General features: G+C 34.1%; 1 long non-coding RNA gene across 1 annotated transcript in view; it reads left to right on the top strand.

Moving 5' to 3' along the window:
• Window positions 1-4,157: 4,157 nt before the first annotated feature.
• Window positions 4,158-10,037, top strand: part of LOC148123977 (uncharacterized) — a 56,750-nt gene continuing 50,870 nt past the window's right edge. The window contains exon 1 of the long non-coding RNA XR_015740383.1: window positions 4,158-4,339. This is a non-coding gene — a long non-coding RNA (uncharacterized LOC148123977). The remainder of the gene's footprint in view (window positions 4,340-10,037) is intronic.

Genomic DNA, 10,037 nt, shown 5'->3' with positions numbered 1-10,037 from the left:
TTTTCATTCCAGCCAAACAAGGTGCTACTTGTACATTTATGATAAGTAATTTGCTATGTGGGAGAAAGAAAGGAAAAATCTGTCTGATTCTGTAATCTACAGACATTTAATGTAAAAGAATTAACTGTTGAACAGATATTTAGAGTCTTCAACAAGAGACAAAGATGATTAGCATGAATTCCCATAGATTACGGATTTTTTCCGGCATTATTAGAAGAAACAGCTTCCCATAAAACTGATTTAGAATCAGGAATGTTTAAAGAGGCAGGAGCACAGCCACTTGATAAATGCTTAAATTGCTTTCTAAAACAAACCCTTTCGCCTCATATATCCACAGAACACGGAAAAGGCAGCTTCTTGATTTAAAAGTCTGTTCAAGCTAAAATATGCAAATATTTATGGCTAGGGGTCATAATTTAGTCTTGTGGCCATTTTCAGTTGCATCAGATGTAAACCTGCGAGTCAAGTTCTGCAAAAGAATATTTTTAAAATTTGGTTTACTTTTTTCAAACCGATTTGAAAAGGCTATGGAGAAATTGGATATTTTTGTTGAAAAAAATGCAGTTTATGCCATCATAATGCATAAGAAGGACAGATAAAAAGTTATATTGTTAGGAATTAATTGTTCTTATTTCATGTTTGGTGTCATAATGAAACACGGAGCAGTGTAAAGCTTGGAAAAACAACTACCAAATGGAATGATACATCATAAACATATGGGCATTTGTTTTTAAATACATTACAAATTAATATTGTAAATTGTAAAATATAAATAAATAATCATTTATTAATGATATTATTGTGAGCACTGATATCAGGTCAATGAACAACCCAAATGTATGTAAAACCAAACAAACCAAACATGCCAGCGCTAAGCTAGTAGGTCTGGACTGCAAAAATTCAGCTGAACACTAGGCAGCAGCCAAGAGTGAAAATTTTATGTATCTCTTTGATGCTCTCTAGTGGTCATTTCTGTTTTTGTAATCTGGATCTACATGGGAAAATTTGTTATTCAAATAAGCCCCACCAATCCAGGATGCCCTGTGATCAACTTGAGTAGGTTGAAATGAGAGTAGGTGGATGAGAATATATTCCGTTTTAGGAAAATGTTAGTTTTCTTCAACCTGTTATTCTCCAATGTATGGTATGAGAAAACTATTACAGACCCAGTGGAAGTAATCTAACCTCCAAATAGAAGTGCCTTTGATCTGAGGGATAAGTTGAAAACTGTATTCTGAAAAGTAGGAAGGTGAAAACAAGGAAGAAACAGAACCATATCCAGAACTATAACCAATTCAGTTTAACTTTTAAATTGAACAAATATTCATTGTCATGAAATACAATAAACATTGTTGATTTCTGTATTTAAGAATTTCACCCCATTGTCTCTTTAAAAATTACAGTTTCGTTGCCTCCTTTGGAGGTGATTTGGAAGCGAAACTTCTTTGGTGACCTCATGCTGCCCTAAGAATCATTCTAACTTTATTATATAGGGGAGCTGCAACCAAAAAGTTCTCACTTCTAGCTCTTGGAAACACCTGATTCTCACATTCATCCAAGTTTGGTGATATTTTCTTTTCAGGAGTCTTCTTCTTTACAAAAGGTCAAAGCAAGAACCAGGGCTATTCTCAGATTCAAATAAAGCTTGTCTCCAGCACAAATTGTGGGAAATTGAGGTAGTTTTTAATTCAACTGTTGAAAATTTTATACTTTGATCTACCCCCAGTTCAAAATACTATACAAACTTCTTGTTTTGGTAATTAGTGTTGGGGATTTCAGTCCTAATGATCAAATAAAGATATGATGAACTGAAAATAACATATTTAGATATGATATTAAGAATCAGGTATTAGGAAGAGATAGACCCAGGGGAGTCTGCAGGGTTGGTTAAAATAAAGATAGTGGCCACTGTTTCTCACTCTTTGTGGATAGAAATGTTGTCCAGGCAGCATGGCCGTTTTCATTAGTGTGGACTCTCAGCTTCCTGAGAATGAAGATTAAACAGAATCTGATTGCCAGTCTGATTGGATTTTATCGATGGAATGAATACTATTTTGTCCTTTATGAGACAACAAAATCAATTGGTTGATCTTGATAACATTGATCTGAAATAGTGGATGAATGCCCTCTACTTCTTTTTGAAGTAGTTAAATGAGATTTTAAAAGGCCCGGGTGCTGTTCAGTTTCCAGGTGAAGATTTTCAATATTATTGTGAAGTTGCTATTCACCTCCATACTTCTGAATTTGTCATAGATTTGTGTGAGTGTAAGGGGTGGGGGATGGATTTGGCCACACACAGATATCTTTTTAGTTCTGGAAAAAGGCATCAATTCACAGTCATAAATTACATTCATAAATATTTAGTGAACTCCTGTGAGCGTGTTTGTTTTTAATGAAGTGGAAAAAAACCTGGGCCTGATGCAATGCAGCACTGCTAAAGGAGAATAATTCATATTTTGGAGAAGAAGAAAACTACTTGTACAAAATCTTCTTCAGACACTAAAGCACATTGGGTTCTTTGTAAACAAATCTATCTTATATAGGAATATAGAAAGAACTCTGCTGGATCAGTTCAAAATCCTCTCTGATACAGCATTTTGTTCTCACAACAGCTAAACAAAGTTGTATGGGAAATCCAGAGAGCGTATTTTCACTCTAATACATTTCATGTGTTCTCCAGCAGTAAGGATTGAGAGACATAGTTGCCACCATGGAATTGATCTAATAAATCTTTTTCATGATTTTTAGTTATTCATTTTTATCAATTTTTTAAAAGCTGCCATGTTGTTGGCCACCACAGCATTTTGCAATGAACATTGCCTCTTCATCACTTCCTCTCTTTAATGCAAAAACATACAAAGGAATGTTTAATTAAAGACTTTGACTCTATGTACTAATAAGCTATGAATGGAATAGAGAAACAATTGTAGCTATGTGCACAAGTTTATTGCATAACTCAACTTCCTAAATTGACATTGTATAATCATATGCACAACTGTACTATATAATCATCAGTAGAAATCTTGAATAAAATAATTATTGCTAATTGAAAATATTTATTTATTTTACAGTCATATAATATATTCACAATCTTAAAATTAATCCATTTTGCAAATTATTTACATAATATTAAGAGTACTTAAGCCAATTATATTTAAGATACTGTAATAAAAATTTCTTGCCTAGTACAGTACTCTACAATGGTAATAGTCATAGGTAAAGCTCCTTGAGGAGAATATTCCATAATTGGACAGACACAAATAAAATTTAACTTTCTGTGATTGATATCTACTTCTCTTAGATATAAGAAGCTGTTTGATTGGTGTTTCAGTAGATAACAAATATAGTTTGGAGTAAACCAAATGATGTAGCAGAATCAATCATGTAAGAGACCATGAGTTCTTCCATTTACAATTCTATCTCCATATACTTCCTACTGAATTAATCTTAGAAGCTTCTAGATAAAGTTTCCTGAAATTTTAGAGAAGAATCTGAATGATAATGTCTTTTATTTGTAAACTTCTTTTTTCCTCTCACTGTTTTACAGCTTTTTTCTTATCACAGAAAATCTATGAAAAGATAGAATTCATACACAATATATTTTGACTACCGGTAGTAAGATCTGCTAATCTGGAAGTTTTCAGGACATTACTTTCCTATATAATGGCTGTTATAGGAATCCCGAGAAAGCAGTATCTTCTCATATAAAGAAACAATATCCACAAAAAATAGAACAGGGTAATTTGTCCCAAATTTGTAGATAGAGAGAACTCTTAGAATTAGGCTAAGACATAAAGAAAAAAAATGAATATGAAAGATGGGTATAATTATAAAGGAAGATGGAGGTGGAATCTTCTGAATGCCATTTGCAAAAAAGTGTAGAAAACAGGTGTGATCAATTTTCATGGGGTGCCGATAAACTGCCCACATTGTTTCAGGAAAGAATTAAAACTCACAGCCCAGTGATAACAATCATGTCTTTTTCTTGAGGCAGATAGCTATTTTGCTCAGAGTCCTGTATTATTTTCAGATGTACATGCCTCAGATGCTGGGAGCAATGAAATTGATGCACAACATCAGATTATATTACAAATGCAAGACTTTCAAGAAGCCCGGAAACTCACCCCCTCCCCCCGCTTTTTTTCATTCCCATGAAGTCCATGACAAATGACATGCTTTCTCCCCAAAAGACCTGTCACTTAAATTACTGCTTTGTAAATAGGAATGCAGCATGTTTGGCAACCACAAAAGCATGAAGCTGACCGTGGAGAACCATGGAGAATAAAATTAACTGAAGATCATTTTCTTTCATGCAAGTGTTGCTGGAGGCAATGGCAAGGTAAGTACAACCCCCTCTTCAGACTGCAGGTACAAAAGCCAGCTAGTAGGAAATGAAATTTAGTTTAACTTTATCAGCAGGGTAGGTGGTCATGTGGTACCTACAGCCACCTTCTAATGTTTCATTGCTGGTTGGCCTGAGATTATCTCACTTCCCCTTCAAATGAATGTAAGAGTAGAAGCATCACAAAAGTTTTAGCTCTTTAAAACAACGATGTCTTTTCCTGGACTCAGGGTGCTGATTTCCTTCAAGGGGATGAGACACAAAACCTTTCATCTTGAAGTTGTCCTTGGGTGGCATCTGAATAAAAAAGACAATTTAATGTTAATTTTATTTTACATTTCTTTTTTATTCATCATGAACTGGAGTTGAGATAAAGGCAGCATCATAGGGACATAGCAGAATAAAAGAGAATGCCAAGGTATACTTGTGCTCTGATTAGGTCCTACTAGGGAAAAGCCCTGTGACTCTTTTACTGTAGCTCAATGATGGTGCAAGGGTACAGTTAAGTCAAAAGGAAATTAGACAAAATGAACTCTTTGAAGTCTATATTTGATTAGAAGAATATAATAAAGAACTGGGTTTATGGTTCAATACAAGTTTAAATAATAGAGAATATTATTCAGGTTATTTGAAGAACCTTCCCACTCCAATGGGACTGGTCCATTCTATCTGTGCTGGCAGAGAGGGCATGCTGTGGAGCCCATCAGTCCAAGAATTTTGGTTGACAGGATCCAGGACAAGAGCCTTTTCTGCTTTGATTCCTGCCCTTTGAAACTTTGCACCCACCCTTTTGATGTTCCATAAGTGCTTAAGGATCTGGCTCTGCTAGCTGGCCTGGGAACCGAACAGATGTGCACCATTCTGGGAGTGGCTATTGGATTAGGAAAGATCCTACCTCTCCATGCATTTTGTGTCCCCTCCTCCCCAAAATAGAACATCTCAACTCTGTTAACTTTTGACCTTCATCCACTCATTGCAACGTAATATTTTTTACATATTTATTATTTATTTTACATATTTATTGCTTAATTATTTCAATGTGTAGTAAGGCAAAATGGATGGAACATAAACAAACAAACATTGTCAGAATTGATTTAAATAATAGGACATAATGATAACCAATTGGATTTTCTCTACTTAGTGTCATAAAATAGTAATTGATATTATGCTTCATTGCATTGTCAAACAGTTTAGACTAGATTTTGGATTTTTGCCCACCAATGAAGTCCTTCCCTAGGACCAGGGAAAGGCAGGTGTTGTTGTGTTAAAGGTATGGTCACCCAAGATATAATTTGTTCCAAGCCTTTTGCAATAGACTGATGGTGGTTTTGCCAGTGTTTTTGGTGAACAAGTTGTTTTGTGATTGCCTATTGAAGTATCTATTACTATTGGTCCTGCCTTTGCTTTTTCATGGTTATTCAACTTCTGTATGCAAGTCTTTTAATTTCATTATCTTTTCTTTCTCTTCTCTTCTGCTGTTTCCAGATATTGTTCACTATTTTTTTGTATTTCTTATTGACAGTTTTTAAGTCTGGATAAGTATATTATATGAAAGTATTATTATTTCTCCATAGAAACAATAGATTATCTTTTGCAGTTAGAAATGTTCAATGGGGAAAATGATTCCCCTTAAACAGAAATGAGGCATCTTTCTATGTTTTTGCAAGAAAGCACCAAAAACCTCATTTTCAATTCCTTTAGGATTAATTTGCAGGTTTACTTTTTGCTGCTATTAATATGCTTCTGCAGCAGCACAGAAAGACACGGATAGCCACAGGGATATCACTAAATTTGTTGTAGTTGGTCATTGGATTGCAATGATGGGATGAAGGTCTAAAGTTAACAGAGCTGGGATTTTCTATGTAAATACATTTTGGGGAGGAGTATTTTGTTTCACACTCTGTCATGTTTTATAAAAAAAACACCATTAAACCTATTTTTGAGTTTATCTTATTAATTAAAATATCAGGCATGATCAAAGGAAGATTCACTAAGGCATATTGCTCGATTTCTCCATGTTGGGAACTGTCACTATATGCCTATCCTACTTCACAGAGTTGTGGTGACTATAAAAGGCAGTAAGAGCAGCCATGCTGCTTTTAGCCAAATTTATATCAGTGTGGAATATACATGTGCTGATGTAGCCTACTGTATCTCATTGCAGGTCCGAGTGCAATATAAATATAAATAAAGTTTTCTGTTATTGATACTACTTCATATAGTTACCACTTCTTCACATAACTGGATTAGAATCTAAACAGTAGAGGTTTTGTTTTTGGTTTTTTTAGCCACAAACCAAAAAACCCTGTGAATTGATCTACGAAATTCTCGTGGTAAATGCTGCCTCTAGTGTATGAGAAACAGAAGAACAATTAAGATGGAATCTATTGATGGAAACATTCAGAAACTTGTTGCATTAGACTTTGTTCAAAATAGGTTTTTTAAAAAAAATTAAACTTCCTGACAAAAGTCCTTTTCCTGGGGAATGCCTAGATAAGGATTGTTCAGGAATTTATTGGCTAGTTTGGGCAGAAATGCAAAAAAATGCAAGACCTTCCTGAAAACAAAGCATAATTTTTAGTTATACAAGTTTTTCATTCAACATCAAATATGCAGACAAACACATGAGAGCAAAATGGATGTAACATTCTGGTAACTTGGGAACTGAATTGATTAATTTCCACAGACATTCTGACTATTCAAGCGAAGGCAGGAAGAGCCCTCTTAACATCAAACACTGTTAAAATCATACTTTCAACTTCAAATGTTTGCTCACTCAAGCCTGCGATTAAATTTCTTTTCTACACTAATACTATTTGCAAATACCAAGACAATTTTGAGGGTGCATGTTTGCTTTGTCATTTCCTTGACAGCATATGCAAATTGAATTGTCAGAACAATCTGTAAACATCAAGTGAATATAAAATGAACATTTATGATTTTCAAGTTTGATTAAATATATTCCAATAAACCTTTAGTAGATTTAAATTTAGTTGACATTTACTCATATCACTCCTTGTGGAAAAAGCAAACTTACTTATATCCCAAATGAATTGATTTTTCAAATAGAAAATAAGGACTTGGAGAATCTACGTCTCCTGTAATGTCTCTCCACAGTGTATTTACTATGTTGACAAGAAATATTTTTCTCCCTAACTGATCTGAGTGAAGTTGACATGAACCAAATGGAATGTCTGGAATAAAGTCCTAATGCCTAAACTTATTTAAATTTAGGGATTTTTGTATAGTACAGAAATGGACCAATCAGCAATTTATCTTTAAAGAAGTGTGTGAGATTATTATAACATGAACACATTTTACTCATGATAGTGTGTGTTAATATGTTAAATTTCCTCATAATCCATTGGAATTCATTGTTTCAATGTGAACTGATGCTGTCCCAATTCAATAACACAGATTTCACCATTTCAGTTCAAAATATATTTTAAGCAAAACAAGATTGCTGTTGAAGTCTTTCCCTAATTATAATTTAAAATTAGGAATGTAATGTATGTATGTGGTTGTTGTACACTGAAAAAGTCAAGGTTTCTACATGTTTTGAAAGTGAATAATAAAATATTCTGTTACTATTAAGAAAGTTGTGACTGAGTGGCTCAGAACTTTAATAAAGGGAAGTATCTATATATCACTAAACTTACTATATCTGATGTAATAGTATATAGTTATTTTCATTTATTAAAGTTCTAACTTACTCAACCAAAACTTTCTTAACTATATTTGTAATCTTCAACTTGGAAAAAATGATATATCATAGACTAACAATTTTTGAATCAGGATGCTTCAAATGGTTTAATTTACACAATGCATCCAAAACCCAGGATCCATTATTCCAATGGAATTGAAAGTTGGCAGAGTTGTAATCACTTCAGTCACTGCTGCAGCCAATGTGGTTTCATGATTGTCATGTCCCATGATCCTTGCCAGCTTCCTACAATGAAAGACAATGGAGAAGCTGGCAGGAAGTCAGAAGTCACTCCTGCTCCCACTGCTATTTTGCTCACCCATGGTCATTCTGTTTCTCTGAAATGATGCAGTGGGTTGTGGGTTGTCTGATAACATAAAAATCATACATGGATGACTTCAGCTATGAACAAGTATTTGGGAAAATTTTCCAGATTAAAAAAAATCAGTATATTTCCATCTCTTTCATGTATTGAATAATTTCTTTTAAAAAGGTCTCCTCCAACAAGAGCTTTAAAATTAACAAAATCCAATCAAAACTTCTGATTTTGAAAAGAATTTCTTCCACAATATGTTTCTGTGTATTTGTTTTATGGCTGCTTTTACTTTTATTTATGCATAAGTGGATGAAATGGATTGAACTTTGATGCTTGAATTATTTTGCCCCATTTGTCTATACAGTGTAGTATTCTCTTCAATTCCATTTCTCAAACAGTCTTCGGAATAACATTTGGAAAGAAGCACAAACACAAATAATTAAGAACAATTAACAATTTAATCCTCAGAAAAAAATCTCACAAACTCTAATTCCAAACATTTTATATTAATGGCTGTGATTGTTAGAATCCAATTATTGACATCCAGCAAAGGAGGAAATAATGAAATATGCATCACAACATTGCGATGCAAACTTTACCATTTAATTAATTAATTATTTAATATGGGCACCCATATCAAGGCAAGTGACTGCAAAACGAATATAAAAATCCATAAAATAATGCATATAAAACAAACACTAATGAAAATGTTATGTAATAATTATTAAAAACATTCAAAAGTACAAAAAGCAGAACTAAACAAGACAATAAGTTAATAGGAGAATTGTTAGTTATAATGAGCCACCCCACAATTTTATGAATCCTCTGATTTACTTGCATGTAACATTATGACATAAGTGACAAAGTATGGTGCCTTCGAAGTTTACATTCCTTCATCATTTTTTAACTATTCTGGGTTAGAACAGGCACCTATAATTCTAATTTATCTTCTTAATTTCTTTTTATTCTGTGCAACCAGGAGTGGGATTCAAATTTTTTAACAACTGGTTCTGTGGGCGTGGCTTGGTGGTCATGTGACTGGGTGGACATGGCTTGGTGGTCATGCTATTGGCTGGGCGTGACCAACTCAATATCACTCACATCGAGGCATGCATCTCCTTGCCTAGCCTCTCATAACTGTGGGGACGCTGCAACAGTCGTAAGTGTGAAAAATGGTCATAAGTCACTTTTTTCAGTACCATTGTAACTTTGAATGGTCACTCCACACAAGCAAAGTACCAGCAAAGGAGGGGAAAAAAACTCCAGAGACGTTCCTGAGACAGGAAGTCTAGTCCTGTCAAGAATGTAATAAGGGTTAACGGAGAGGCAGTTTCTGTAAGCAACACCAGAATGTTTCCTTCCTGCCTTCCTTACAGGATTAGGCCAGTAATTTCTTCTAACAATGGTTCTCCGAACTGCTTAGAATGTTAACAACTGGTTCTAGCGAATAAGTATAAACTAGTAGAATCCCACCCCTGTCTGCAACTTAAAATTCAAAGCATATTTAGATTGGTTAACTAGTAAATGTTTATTAAAAAAACCTACATTCAAATGTAATTTCCAAAATTTTCCTTTGACAACTGCCTAATTCACAATGCAAATGTATTCTTAATTGTTGTCAGGCATTATGATCACAAAAATCCCCAGCTCTCAGATATGATCTGAAGATTGTCTAT

The sequence above is a fragment of the Pseudonaja textilis genome, chromosome Z, assembly GCF_049901715.1.
Source record: "Pseudonaja textilis isolate UNSWEBS1 chromosome Z, rPseTex1.2, whole genome shotgun sequence".
NCBI classification, from domain to species: domain Eukaryota; kingdom Metazoa; phylum Chordata; class Lepidosauria; order Squamata; family Elapidae; genus Pseudonaja; species Pseudonaja textilis.
This window is presented reverse-complemented; position numbering and strand designations above follow the sequence as displayed.